Source organism: Panthera tigris, chromosome B3, assembly GCF_018350195.1.
Source record: "Panthera tigris isolate Pti1 chromosome B3, P.tigris_Pti1_mat1.1, whole genome shotgun sequence".
NCBI lineage: Eukaryota > Metazoa > Chordata > Mammalia > Carnivora > Felidae > Panthera > Panthera tigris.
Genome location: NC_056665.1, coordinates 25,549,759 through 25,565,230, shown reverse-complemented (window position 1 = coordinate 25,565,230; position 15,472 = coordinate 25,549,759). Strand labels below are relative to the sequence as shown.

Here is a 15,472-nt window from a genome sequence, read left to right as displayed (position 1 = left end):
GTTTCCAAATACCTTGGAATGCATCTGTAGTACTCCATTTCCTTTTGGACAAGAACAGGGGATGGGGATATTCTTGTCACCCAGCCTGAAGAAATTGATAAACTAAGGGAAGAAAATACTGAGGGCTGAGTTTATGAAGCTGGCTCCAGTAACCAATTGATTCTGTTTTTGTACATTTAGAAATAATATGGAAGACAGGCTTTGAAACATGATTCATACCAAAAGAATATTTAAAGGTTTAAAACCTGTGCTAACAAGTTGTTTATAAGTTTAAGCTGCCCCTCCTGTTAACAACATGAGATAATTTCACAGTTTCTTTAGATCACTCCACAAAATACAGACTAAAGTGGATTTAATAGTCCAGTGAATTGACAATTAACAAAAAATATGCAATTTTCTAACATATGAAATTTTAGGCAAAGTTTTTGTTTTGTTTTGTTTTGTTTTGTTTTTCTATGGACTTGAAATTACTGTAAGACATGTGACCAACAATATTAACCCCAGCAATGTAAATGAGAAAGACATTTATATTCAACGTCATGAGGAAATTTTGGGGAAAATGGTATGTATTTCTTGATATCCCTTCCCTCTGTGACTTGTTACAGTCAAGTTTGTGTCTAATTTAGTATCTTAACTGAGGGGAGAAGACTTCTATGATTTATTCTTAAAGTAAATGACCAATGTGTTAACCCATAAAATATCAATCAGAATATGTCACAATCTTTGCAATTTTGCTGGCACCTAAATAAATACATTATTAAACCAAGGAAGAGATTTTGTAAAACAATTTTTCTGTAAGCCCACTTTCTTCTCAGACCCTTAGATTCAGTCTGTTTCATGTGCCTATACGTGTACTTGGGCACAGATGATATGAAGAATTATGAATGGTGAGTATTTTTATAAGTAGGTATCATCATAAGTCGTCAAAATAGGCACAAAATGGAATTATTTCTGGAAAAATAGCCAATAGAAAGGGTTGAAAATTAAGTAGGAAATTCACTCCACTCAGCAGAGAGAACTGTATTTATACAAGCTGTTCCTTCTGGTGCTATAGTCAGGCTGAGCTGAAGCAGTTTACCAAACTCTTATCATTTGATCAAAGAATTAATTAATTTTTATTTTAAGAACAATAATACTTGGTTAATTATTCCTCTCAATATAAAAAATTATCTATTTTTTTTAAAAGACATAGTAGATAGTAGAGGGAAACAGAGGTAGCATGCCTAAAGGTGGTGGCAGCAACACCCATGGGTCTATCTTAATCCATTCAGGCTGTTACAACAGAAAATCATAAACTGAATGGCTTATAAATAGTACATACACATTAATATCTCACAGTTCTGGAGTCAAAGAATTCTAAAATCAAGGCACTGGAAGACTCAGCGTCTGCTGAGAGCCTGCTTCCTTGTTCATAGACAGCCATCTTTTCATTATGACCTCACATGTTGGAAGAGCCAGCTAGCTTTCTGGAATCTCCTTTATAAGGTCACAAATCTCCTTTACGTTGGTTTCTCTTTCATGAGCTACCAGTGCTCAAAGACCTCACTTCCAAATACCATCACGCTAAGGATTAGGATTTATCATAAAAAATTTTGCTTGGACACAAGCATTCAGTCTATAGCAGGATCCTCATCCTCCTGTGTTTGAAGGCCTGGAGCACCCTTGAAAGACTGACACAGGGCACATCTCTGATTCAGTGCCACCTGTTCTCTGTTCCTAGGCAAAGTCTGTAAAAACTCTGTCTGTCAAAGATAACCAAGCATGGCTATGATTTTTGTCTAAATTTACACATTTACCACTGTCATTTTCAACCTCCAATTGTGTGCCCCTTTCCCTCATTAGGGTGACCCCAGTATTCAGAATATTGAGCCTCCTAAGTAACTTAAGCTCTTCCTTTTATGGAAATAAATAGGAAAGCATCTGATAATAGCTATTTATATGTATTGCTTGATTACTTCATTACAATTTAGATTAGATTAGACTAGATTAGATTAGGTACAAATGTTAAAAAAGCATTTAGATTTGGGCGCTCTTTCTCTCTCAACTGTGGAATAAGATTTTGTCATCACTGGTTAAAGGGGTGTCAATTATTTATAAGAAAATAATATGTTCAAATGTTCAAATATGTTGAAGAGCACAAAAATTCTTTCCTTATTATCCAAGTAGAACTAAAAATAAATCTTTAAAACATAATAGAAAATTATGATTTTTTTAAGCTTCTTCTCCAAAAATTCCTCTGTTTTCCTACTGAGGGTGAGTAAGAGATAGGCTCCTGGGTATGTAGTATCAGGAGTTGCATGGAGTAGGGAGGTTTGGGAACCAACAAGTTGACCTGTCCATGTGTGTGACAGTAGCTTTATAGATCCAATCCTACCCTCCCTTTATGCCAAGATTTCTAAATGATGTTCTTTCTGATACATTTTAACAGTTTGTTTTATGTCTTGGAACTCATTCATCAATTCACTCATTCATTCAGTGGATGTCAGTTAAGTGTCCATCATATGCCAGACAGTATTCTGGGTACTTGTGAAACATCACTGAATAAAACAAATGAAAACCATTTCTACCTTCATGAAGGTTATATTTTAGCATAGAATAGGCAGACAGTAATAGTAAATAGAGTATATTAGTAGACAAGGGCTAAGGAAAAATGTAGGCAGTGTAATGTGTTCAGGGTTCTCAGAACATGGGGACAAGCATATTTAAATAGGCTGGTCAAAAAAAAAAATACTTTGGTCCAGGTTGGGTCTCATTGGAAGGGGATATTGAGGAAGGACTTGAGGAAGTCAAGGGATTTGTCCATATGAACATCAGCAGGATGGGTGCCCAAGCTGCACAAAGGCTCTGTAACCAAGAGTGCTCACTGTGTTTAAGGAACATTAAGGAGGCTCAAATGGCTGGAACCCAGGGAGCCAGGTAAAGACAAACAGGAGATTTTGGAGATCTATAAGGGGCTAAGACAGATATGACCTTGTCAGTCACTGTAAGGACTTTAGCTTTTACTCTGAATGGAATCAAGAGGCATTGGAAGGTTTTGAGTATGGTCAACACGATCTTTTTAAAAAATGTTTTTAGTTATTTATTTATTTATTTTGAGAGAGAGAGAGAGAGAGCAGGGGAGGGGCAGAAAGAGAGGGAGAGAGGCAGAATCCCAAGCAGGCTCCACACTATCGGTGCAGAGCCAGATGCAGGGCTTAATCTTACAAACCATGAGATTGTGACCTGAGCCAAAATCAATAGTGGGACGCTTAACTGACTGAGCCACCTAGGTGCCCTTAATTTTTTTAAATTTTTTTTAATGTTTATTTATGTTTGAGACAGAGGGAGACAGAACATGAGTTGCGGAGGGGCATAGAGAGAGGGAGACACAGAATCTGAAACAGGGTCCGGGCTCTGAGCTGTCAGCACAGAGCCCGATGTGGGGCTCCAACCCACGAACCGTGAGATCATGACCTGAGCCAAAGTCGGACGCTTAACTGACTGAGCCACCCAGGCGCCCCAACTTTTTTTTTTTTTTTTTAATCATCACCCTGGGTATTGGATCTGGAGCTCAGGAAAGAGGACTGAGCTGAAGGTATAATTCAGATTCATTAGCATATGTATGGCATTTAATACCAGAACAATGGAAGAGATCATGTCAAGAGTGAGAGAGAAGTGGTCCATGGACTGAGCTTGGAAATCTCCAGTTTGAAAAGGTCAGAATGAAGAAGAGGAATTATCAGAAAAGTCTGAAAAGGTGCAGCCAGTAAAGTAGGAAGAAAACTGGGCAAGTATGATCTCCTAGAAGACAGATGAAAATCTTTTCAATGGAGAAAAAGAAACAAGACTTAATGTATGATTACTTTTACAGTTCAACTGCTTACCTTTTTCACATTGACCCAATGAATGATTGTCTTTTTTAGTGCTCTAAAGTTTATATACCTCTTCCATACACTGTATAATTTTATACTCAAACAGTACAAGGTAAGGCATCAGGTATTAGGTTCACTGTTTTCCAGATGTAAAATCCAAGGTGTAGAAAGAGTGACTGGCTTTCAATTCCCCAATTTCATACTAAAATAAGAGAAAGAGCCAGAATTAAGACAAAGTCTTCCAAGTCTAGTCCAGTGTTCTTTCTTCTACCATATGGCACTGGGAAACCTGACTACATTGTTTTGGGTCCATTTAAGATTAGCCTATGAGTTGTTGTGGATTGAGGTGCCTAAGAGATTTCTAACCCTAAGGGCATTTGGGCTAAACTCCTCTGTAAAGTCTAAGTGCCTACTTTGTTATTCTGCTTGCCTGAAGGGCCTCTACTCTTTCAATGCTTATAAAATGTCCATGAACACACAAATAAGTTTAAAATGTTAACTGAAACTTCCAGGTAGTAAGTGCTAAACGCATCCCTGCAGAACAAGGCTGATCTTGACCCACAAGGGGTTGAGTGGAAGCTTTTTTCCTGGCCAGACTATACTTGTTCAAATATAGACTCTACCTAGTACTGTGTACTGGATTGGAGGAAACTTACTTAAATCTGTACCCCAAAATTCTCATCTGTAAAATGGAATAATGATAATAATAATAAATGGAAATTCATAGAAGTTTGAAATAGTGAGAACTGATACAGTATATATATTTAGAATGGATCTAGTGCAAAAAAAGCACTCAATAAATTTTAGGTCTTGTCATTTCTGTTTCCCTACAGTTAATTAGTTCCCTATGCAAAGTTTGTATTCAGTGTCTCATAAAAGATCAAATAAGGGAATAAATGAGCAAAAGGTTGATCAAATGGTATTGTTGCAATACTTTACAGAAAATCAAGAGATACACTTCATGCCACTTGTGTCCAAACCACCTGAGAGAAAGGAATTCATATAAGGAGAGTTTACTCGTGCTCAGTCTTGAAGCAAGGATGACAAGCCCCAAAAGGGAAGGGAAGGTGGAAGATGGAGCAGGTAGAAATCATGTTTGAGCATCCATAAATCCATAAATGCTGAACACGTGAAACCTGTCTTATAGTTCTGCCTCTGCTAACACACATGGGAGATATATCTGGAGGTCATTGAAACTTGGGACAGAAAGGGTGTGAAGAAATTAATCCATGAGTCTCAAAATATAAGTTAAGTGATTTGATTTAGCTTCCTTCCACAATCCCCAGAAGAAAAAAAAAAATGCCCTTTCTCTGTACACAAAATAAGTACAAGTGTAGGAAAGAAGTAAAACAAACAAACAAATAAAAAAAATCCAACAGAGTGGGATATTTATCAGTGAGATAAGGGGAGAAAATGCACTTTGGTATAATGTAAATTAGATAATCACTCCTGAAAACTCTGAGGGGTGATTATTTTATCAGTTAATAGCAGTGCCATTTTTGTTTCTGATAAAGATTCTTATTTCATTCTTGTTATATTTCTACACCCAAAGCATAGCTTTGGAGAAATAGGAAACTATATTTCCATTCAAGCTCTATCATCTCCTGTTAGATAATTTTATTCTTTTAAAAATAAATCTCCTGAGTCCCACTTTTGTTATCTACAATATGGGATATTATCCCAATTAAGAGAATTATTTTGAGGATATAAATATGAAGTCTGTGAAACAACCCAGAAATGTACCTTCCTAATTTAAAGTCGTGGTGTCAAGATTTCCTTCACTTCCTTTAATGAATAGCAAATCTGATTTTTATGTTTTAAGTTCTAGCCCAAATATTAAATAAATAAATAAATAAATAAATAAAATTACAAACCTTTCTGAACTTTTCTAATTAAGTTCAGTCTTACCCTCTATGCACTCAGTACATTTCTTTCCTTTATTATAACATTTATTAAGTTGAATTAAAATTATTCATGTGTCTGTATATAAGGTGAAGTACATAGTGTAAGCTATAGAACTTAGCTATGAATGATTAAGTGGAAAAAAGTGGATAATTAATTCATAGAATTTGTTCCTTCTTGAAGCTCTACTAAAAAGAAAGAGGGGCTCCTGGGTGGCTCAGGTCATGATCTCCGGGCTCATGAGTTCGAGCCCCATGTAGGGCTCTGTGTTGACAGCTCAGAGCCTGGAACCTGCTTTGGACTCCAGGTTTTCCTCTCTCTCTGCCCCTATCCTGCTCGTGCTCTGTCTCTCTCTCTCTCTCAGAAATAAATAAACATTAAAAAAATTTTAAAAAGAAGCAAGGAATGAGTTTTAAAGGAATAAACTCATAAATCCAAAAGAATAAAAGAAGAGAAATAAGCAATAAAAATTGGAAAGTCTAAAGGTATTAAAAGAGTGATAATTGACTTATACGAGCTAAGAAATGTTCATTAAAATGCAGCAGAGAGACTCAAGAAAACCTCCAGACCTCTTCCCCATCTCAATAGATAAAACATAAGCAATAGGCTTTGGAGGGCATTAGAAGTTTCTTTTCTGGGGAAGATGACAAGTTCCAAAAGGAGGTAGGGGGACAAAAACTAAAGATACTGGTGATTTGGGACTTCTTTATATAATGCCCTAGTCATATTACCACAAAATAAAACTTACAGTCAAGAGCTCTAATTCAAAGAGAATTGCTACCTAGCTTTTTATTGCCCTAGTCTCAAATACAGGTAGACAGTCAAGGATCATCCTGTATCTGCGGAAGTTCTCTCACATGAAAGAGATCAAAACAAAGATGGAGCACCTGGGTGGCTCAGCTGGTTAAGCATCTGACTTCCACTCAGGTCATGATCTCATGGTTCGTGGGTTGAAGCCCCATGTTGGGCTCTGTGCAGACACGCTCAGCGTCTGGAGTCTGCTTCCAATTCAGTCTTCCTCTCTCTCTGCCATCCCCTGCTCATGCTCTGTCTCTCTCGAAAATAAAATAAAAAACATTTAAAAAAACAGAAAAAGCAACTTTGAGAAAATAGAGATTATGCATAGCACAGAGATGAAAACTTCTAAAAATGAGTTAGCAACAATACCTTCAGAGGAGTAAGAAAAAATATACTTGTGAAAACAAGAGTGCTATAAATAAAAGAACAGAGTGCTATAAATAAAAGAGGAGCAGGACATTCAGAGAGAAAAATAATCCTCTTAGATATTAAAAATGTGTTGCAAATATTAAAAATTAAATAGATGGATTGAAATATAAAGTGGAGAAAATCTCTCAAAAATTAAAGTCAAAGACTTCTAATAGAAAGTAAAAGAAAAAAGTATATAAGAATATTAAAGTCATTCTAGAAAGTCTAACAGTCAAATTGAAGCAACTCCAAAAATAGAAGAAATTAATACAATGAGGATATATTATCTAGATATATTTAAAGACCTCTTTTAGGATTTGAAGCATATATTTTCAGACTGAAAGATTATATGACTTTCTGAAAAATGGGGCAAAAATAGATCTGCCTCAAGATACAATCTAAGAATGCTAGTGTGAGGTATATATAGAAATATATAGGTCTCTGCCCCAGGTTATGGACCAAGAACTCCTAAAACCCTTGTAATTTCCTAAGTGATAAGAACACTAACAGCATATTTTGTTTTAATGAGGGGACTCTGGGTGGGATCCTAGGTGGCTCCTGGATGAGAGCTTGTCATCAGAAAGGCCAAAACATAATTAGAAGCTTGGAATTTAAGCTCCCCCACCCCACTTCTCTAGAGAAAGGAGAGGGACTGGAAATGAAATTAATAATTGATCATGCCTACATGATGAAGCCTCCATAAAAATTCCAAAAATATGGGGTTCAGTGTGCCTCCAGGTAAGGGAACACATCAATGCATTGGGAGGGTGATGCACCACAACTCCACAGGGACAAAACCCCTGCACTTGGGACCCCCCCCCCACACACACACACACAACCTCCCAGACCTCACCCTGTGTATCTCTTCATCTGACTATTCTTCTGTGTTCTTTATCATATCCTTTAATAAACTGATAAACATAAGTATTCTGCAAGCCACTATAGAAAATTAGCTGAACCAAAATAGGGGAGCATGGGAACCTCAGCTTTGTAATGGATCAGTCAGAAGCACTGGTGACAACCTGGACTTGTGACTGACACTTAAAGTTGGGGGTAGTCTTGTGAGGCTGAGCCCTTAACCTGTGGGATCTGATGCTACTTCCAGCTAGATGGTGTCAGGATTGATTTAAATTATAAGACATCCAGCTGGTGTCATAGATTATTTGGTGAGAGGGAAAAAAAACAAACAAACAAACACATATTCGGTGACCAGAAGTGTCAGAGGTGAAGTGTTCTGTATGAGTAATAAAAGAAGACACTTATGTTTTCTAATATAACTGGGGATAAGGAGAAGATTCTAAAAGCTTCTAGAGAAAAGCAAGGCAAAAACAAAATTAAAAATCAAATTTTCTTAAGTCTCCTCAACATTTAAACTACAAAAAATGATTGAACATTACCTTGAAAATTCTGAAGAATGACTAACCTTAATAAAAATTCTATACTCGACAGAAATATAAATTATGAGTGAAAATAAACAACAATTTAAAGTATTCAAAATTTCAAAAAATTATCTATTAATCTTCTCTCCAAAAGTTATTGAAGGATATAACTCCCCCAAATGAGAAAACAAAACACAAAAAGAGAAAGACAATGAGATCCAAGGGACAGGAGATCCCAAGGATGATGGCCAAGGGCAACTCAATATGATAGCTGTGTACCAGGCCTCTTGAAAAAGGAACAAATCTAGATTGCAGCTTGCAGAAAGCTCAAGAAGAAATGCCTCCAAAAAAGGTAAAATTGGTAGAATATATATTTAAGGAGATTTAGATAACTAGGGGAAGATTAGGGACAAATTAGTGATGATGGAAGCTAAGCAAACAATAACAAAAATATGATTATTAATCTCATAAAAGAAAAAACTCAAGAAAGTATAGGTTAGTATGTACTATAGGTTTCAGCTCTGAAACATTGAATGCCAATCTAACCCAAAATATGGTTATGCATTGAATATATTTAACCATATTGAAATGATAGATGAATGATATGCATGCATATGTGCATGGAGGTGGTAAAAGGGAGGTTAAGTCAGTGGTGACTTCTAAAACTAAAAAAAAAAAATTAAGAAGTAGCAATACAAACATGGTATCTAGAATTATGGAAGTAAATGCCAAAATGATAATGACGATGATGATGATGATAACTAAAAACGTTGAAAATCTCTGAGCATCTGAAAATTGGGATGGAGTATCAACTGGTTAGGAGGATGCTGGCTTTCAAATGTAGCTACAGAGAATGATTTGACTCTTTAAAGTATGTTCATACACACCTTTGATTAAAATTAAAGGAAACTGATGGGTACCTGGGTGGCTCAGTCTGTTAAACATCAGATTCTTGGTTTCAGCTCAGGTCATCATCTTGCAGTTTTGTGAGTTCAAGCCCCATGTCAGGCTCTGTGCTGATAGTGCGGAGCCTGCTTGGGATTCTCTCTTTCCACCCATCTCTCTCTGTCCTTCCCCTACTTGTGCTATCTCTGTCTCTCTCAAAATAAATAAATAAACTTAAAAAAATAAAGGAAACAGAAAATGAGGCTATTGAACCATTTGGAATGCTAAAGAAACAGGCTTGGAACTATCTGGAGCTACACTGCCAGGGCCAGTGTCTCAAATCAAACATAAAGACTATACAACACTGCCATCACATCCAGATCATAGACTACTGCTTTCACCACTGACATTGTGGTGGGAAAGACCATTGTGGTGGGAAAGAAACAAGTGGAACAATTAGCCATAAACTAGAGGAAATACACAGACTTTTCTAGACATAAGCTTATGTATTTAAGGGGGGGGGACAAAAAGGAATACTAAAACACAAGGGTTTAAATGTCCAGAATAAGCAAATCTACAGAGATGGAAAGTAGATTAGTGGCCACCTAGAACTGGGAAGCTCTGGAGCATGACTGTTAATGGTTGTGAGGTTTCTTTGCTGCTGATGAAAATATTCTAAAATTAGATTATACTAATGGCTGCTTAACTATGGTTGTACAACTCTGTAAATATACTAAAAAAAACATTGATTTTTACAGTTTAAGTCAGTGAATGTTCTGGAATGTAAATTATATCTCAATAAATCTATGAAATATGGATTTTCTTTGGCTACAGTACATTATTAGGTAGGCCAATACATATAGAGAATACAACAGTGCAAAATATTTGCCAATAGATGTATGATTAAATCCCAGGATGATAATCTCAAAAGGCTATTTTGAAGAAGCACTTTTACATACACTTGAAAACAGTTACAGAAATTTAATTAGTAAAACATTAAAGATGTATATATATACATACACACACACACATACACATGCACATACACATATACAGACATGATTCTTGGTATTTTTCTAAGGGAGTATAATATCAAGGGCATCTTTGTTTGTTGAACCACTGTATATTAATATCCCTAACATGAACATAGATTTTTTATGAGGGCTGCTTTGCTTCATCAATAGTAATGTTCTACTAGTTCCACTACCAGTACTGCCCTTGAGATTTGCTCTTCTTGCAACTTCTGTCATCTTGGCCATAGAAGGGACCCTGCTCAGGACCATGCACTTGCTCACCTGGCCCTGAGCCAGACCCAGGGTAGATGCACAAATCCCATGCTTGATCATCTGTACTACACTTTCATCAGCACTGTCAATCCCCTGCTTTTCCTAGCCTTCTGCTGCACCCCACCCTAACAAAAGTCTGGTCCAAGATTTATATTGTTACCTTCTTTTACTCATTTCTATAGCCAGAATGGGACTGGAGAATGAATTCATGGTCCCTAGCTTCAGGGGGTACTTGTTCCTTGGTCCTTGCTCAGCTCCCATTTCCATTCTCTTCATCAAATATACTGAACACTTGTTGCTCCCAGAAATCCTATACTTCATTGCTACCTGCCTCCCTTCAACTCTTAGCAGAGGGCCATTCCTAACTAGTCCCTTCAAATTAAGAAGATCAATCATTAGCTTCCTCAACCGGCCTTATCCTTGCTTCCTCACTTTCTGTTCTTTCCCCACTAACTCTTAACTTCTCTACATCCACATTCATCCTTCTTAGACTGTCTCCAAGATTCCTAGAGAAGTGTACTCTTGTTCAAAGTCAGCCTCTCCACCCATGATCCCTCCTGCCTCTCTTTCTCTGGGACCTTGCTTCATCTATCCCTCTTCTTGATCTAAAACTAACTGCATTAAGGCCTACCACCAAAGGAAGTGCCAGGAACTAGATCGGGTACTGGAAACTCTCCCTTTCCCATGGTACTTCCCCAAAGTATTTTTGATCATTTTTGATCTCCACTCCTTCACATCCTGAAGAGACTTTCCACAACTCCACAACTTCCTCTAGAAAAGTCTATCTCCTCTTATCACATCTAAACTTCTCAAACAACAGCATAAAACAAGTACCAGTTACTTCTTGTTCCATTTATCTTTCATCTCATCCCAAATTTGCTTCTTTTTTTTCCCACCTAACTGATGCCACCTTTTCAAGGAGTCAGGAATGACTGCCAACAAGCCGAATCCAGCACTCATATTTCATGTCCCATGTTATTGGCTTTTTTGTTCCACTCAGTAGTCAACCAACCCTGTTCTTTAGGCTCTCCATTCCCTTAGTTTTTAATGCACTCCTAATTTTTCTCATCCACCTCTGATTTCCTCTTTTCTGCTTATCCAGTGGTTCCTTCCTCATCCTTCATCAATCCCTAAAATAATATCTCCCACCACTATTTGGGGGTCACTTTTATTCTCTATCTTCAATTCTTTATCAATAATATCATATGCTTTTATTAGTTTGGCTATCAACTAAAAGCTGATGAGTCTAAAATTTGAATATGCATCCAAGACTCTACACTCAGCTTCAGACTCACATAAACAACTGACTCATGGACACACCTACCTGGGTACACTAGTAGCCTTAAATACAGCATATTCAAAACTGAATCCTACTCATACCTATTCTCCCATGCTGGCACTACCACATTACTCAGTCTAAATATGAATTGTCATTTCTTACTCTCCCCTCTTCCTCAATTTCCACATCTATATATTAAGTCTCTAAATTCAAATTATTTTCTCTCCTAACTTATTTATAAGTATAATTAATATCCATCTCTCTGTCTGACTTATTTTAGTTAGTATAATGAATTCAAAGTCTGTTAGTTACTTTTACATTACAATTAATATTAAATATTAATTACTTTTCAAAGATAACTTTTATCTATAGGATAATGTCCAAAATCCATCTCTGGACATAAACAATCCTTTGTAACCTGAACTCTGGCTAGCTTTCCACTCTTGCCTCTGAATTTTGTATATTTATACACACACACCATATCTTTTTTGCCTGTATCTCTTTGCTTCTTTGTACCTTTTCTTTAGACTTTATCTCATTCATCTGTGGTATATCTGGCACATAAGTTTCAAAGGATATTTATTGGAAGAAAAAGAGGAATAAAGGAAAGGAAATAGGAAATACAAACACCTCCCCACTTCCTGCTTCCTTTATGGTTCTCCTCATATCTAGCCAACTCATAACTTTTACTTAATAGTAAACTCCTGAATCACCATCTTCTGAAAGTTTTTTTTTTAATCTCCTTCTCTTCTCAATGCCAATTAGAAATCTTTCTCTTTACTCATAAAAATTAACATACATAACTCCACCATTACATTTAGCATATTGCATTACCTTTCTACCAGATTATGAACTCTTTGGAGGTAAAAATCAACTATGCATTCTTTCTTTCTTTCTTTTTTTTTTAACGTTTATTCATACATGAGCGGGCAAGGGGCAGAGAGAGGGAGACACAGAATCCAAAGCAGCGTCTAGGCTCCGAGCTGTCAGCACAGAGCCTGATGCAGGGCTCGAACTCACTAACTGCGAGATCATGACCTGAGCCAAAGCCGGATGCTCAACCGACTGAGCCACCCAGGCACCCCAACTATGCATTTTCTATCTGAGTGTTATTAATATACTTTATACATAACAAGAACATCGTAAACGTTTTTAGAATCAATGAATTAATAAATTTTATACAGAATACCAAGACAAATAATAAATGAAAGGACTGAATGCTAACTTCAGAAACTTAACAAGATTCTCCAGTGCAGTGTGCTGTTGGAATATACTTCCATTGACCTCAGCCTGGCCCATGTTCAAGGGAAAGCTAAATAAGACATGAACAAGATAATTATGCATCACGGATGCATCTAGAAAACCTGTGTTGATTTTAAGATTCTAAAATTCCAGAGTATATTTTAATGAAGACTTTTAGAAAATAAAAACAATTGAAACAGCATAATATTAAGAATTTATTAGACTCAGAAAATATAATTTATGGCAATACCTGTTAGTCATGACAGACTACAGAAATAATAAACTAATGTATGCTTCAAAAAGACAAATAGAGGGAATGTCTTCAGGCTCAATGTAAGTCATTTAATATAACATTATGACCATTGATTTTATTTTTATTGCGTCTCTATCATCAAAAGGAATTCCTGTGCATGCTGGGTATACAAATTCAACACTTCCTCAGCAGTTTCACTGCAACTTAATATTAAATAATGTACAGAAAAAACATATTAAAATTGTACTTGTTTTTAATTATTTACTCTAATTTTGGCATGGTTATTATTCTTTACCCAGTGAGTTACTATAGGAAAAACAATTTATAATGCAATAAAAGAAAGTACTGGTAAGGGAAATTTCCAATGTTCTATTATTTTAGCTGCCAAACTGTGCAGAACAGAACTAAACTTTGCCATCTTTTAAAAATAATCAGAAGTACCTGCAAGCAGTCTGAACACACTGTGCTTAAAACAGTCGATTTATGTTCCATTAATAGGTGATCCCTACCTTTGTTGTAGTCCAGTAGTCATTTTTAGGCTGGTAAATGTTTCTAATAGTGTTCTCTTTCCCCAGCCTTTTTTCTTTGCTAGTTGTTTTCTGTCTCTGTGTTTACCACACAGTAGCTCTCTAGTTTGGGAATTCAATGCCAATGCTATCATAGTAAATTGGAAGGAATAAATGGTTGTTAGATAAATGCCAAACTTTGAAGCAGGAACTACAACTTGATTTGATGGTTCACTGAGCATACCTTAGTCAAAATATGGATTGGCATGTGTTAGCTCTATAAAACTGAGTTCTTTACTTCATTACTTGCTTTCATACAATTGTCTTTTTGTTTTATTTTATTTATTGTTATTTTGTACATTTTTTCACTTTTTTTCAATTTAAATTTTAGTTAGATAACAAACAGTGCAATACTGGTTTTAAGAGTAGAATTCAGTGATTCATCCCCTACATGCAACACCCAGTGCTCATCACAAGAAGTGCCATCCTTAGTACCCATCACCCATACAATTTTCCTTTTAAAGTGAACTTTATGAAACAATAGAGTTCAGGCACCCATGAGTTTATTTAACCAATAAATCAGTTCATCATCCTAGGCCCTGAGATGAGTCTGTCACAGAAGAAAAGTCTCATCATCTGATATGTTTTCCCCTCTTTAACCACATCCTCTTTTCTGATTGTGTCGCTAAGTGCTTTGAACTCCAGACTAGTACTGTATAAAATCAATTAGCCCGGAGACCGGCAGAAGATGGCGGCATAGGAGGACGCTGGGCTCACCGCGCGTCCTGTTGATCACTTAGATTCCACTTACACCTGCCTAAATAACCCAGAAAACCGCCAGAAGAATAGCAGAACGGAGTCTCCAGAGCCAAGCGCGGACGAGAGGCCCACGGAAGAGGGTAGGAAGGGTGGAGAGGTGGTGTGCACTGCAGTGACTGGCGGGGGGGGGGGGAGCCGGGGCAGAGGGGTGGCCCGCCGGCCAAGCAGAGCCCCCGAGTCTGAATTGCAAAAGCGGAGGGGCCAGACGGAGTGTGTTCCGACAGCAAGCTGGACTTAGCATCTGGGAGGTCATAAGTTAACAGCTCTGCGGGAAAGCAGGAAGGCTGGAGGACAAAGGGAGGGAGAGTTGCTGAGTCCCCTGACGACAGAGCTCAGTTTGGTGGGGAACAAAGGCGCTCGCCAGGGCCATCTCCCTTGCCCATCCTCCAGCCAAAATCCCAAAGGGAACCAGTTCCTGCCAGGGAACTTGCTCCACACAAACACCCAACACTGTGCTTCTGCAGGGCCACCCCTCCGAAGAGGGTCTGACGCCCTCCCGCTGACACAGGGCCCCTCCTGAAGTGGATCACCTAAGGAGAAGCAAGCTAAGCCTGCCCCTCCTGCCCCCGTGCACTTGCCTACCCACCCCAGCTAATACACCAGATCTCTAGCACCACAAGCCTGGCAGTGTGCAAGTAGCCCAGATGGGCCATGCCACCCACAGTGAATCCCGCCCCTAGGAGAGGGGAAGAGAAGGCACACACCAGTCTGACTGTGGCCCCAGTGGTGGGCTGGGGGCAGATATCAGGTCTGACTGTGGCCCCGCCCACCAACTCCAGTTATACACCACAGCACAGGGGAAGTGCCCTGCAGGTCCTCACCACTCCAGGACTATCCAAAATCACCAAAAGGAAGAATTCCCCT

The 15,472-nt window shown here is 37.8% G+C and overlaps 1 long non-coding RNA gene across 1 annotated transcript in view; it reads right to left on the bottom strand.

The window, feature by feature from the left end:
- The window catches only part of LOC122239205, a 29,129-nt gene extending 27,724 nt beyond the window's left edge, over positions 1 to 1,405 (bottom strand). Inside the window, exon 1 of the long non-coding RNA XR_006218157.1 lies at positions 1,322 to 1,405. This is a non-coding gene — a long non-coding RNA (uncharacterized LOC122239205). The remainder of the gene's footprint in view (positions 1 to 1,321) is intronic.
- Positions 1,406 to 15,472: the final 14,067 nt, after the last annotated feature.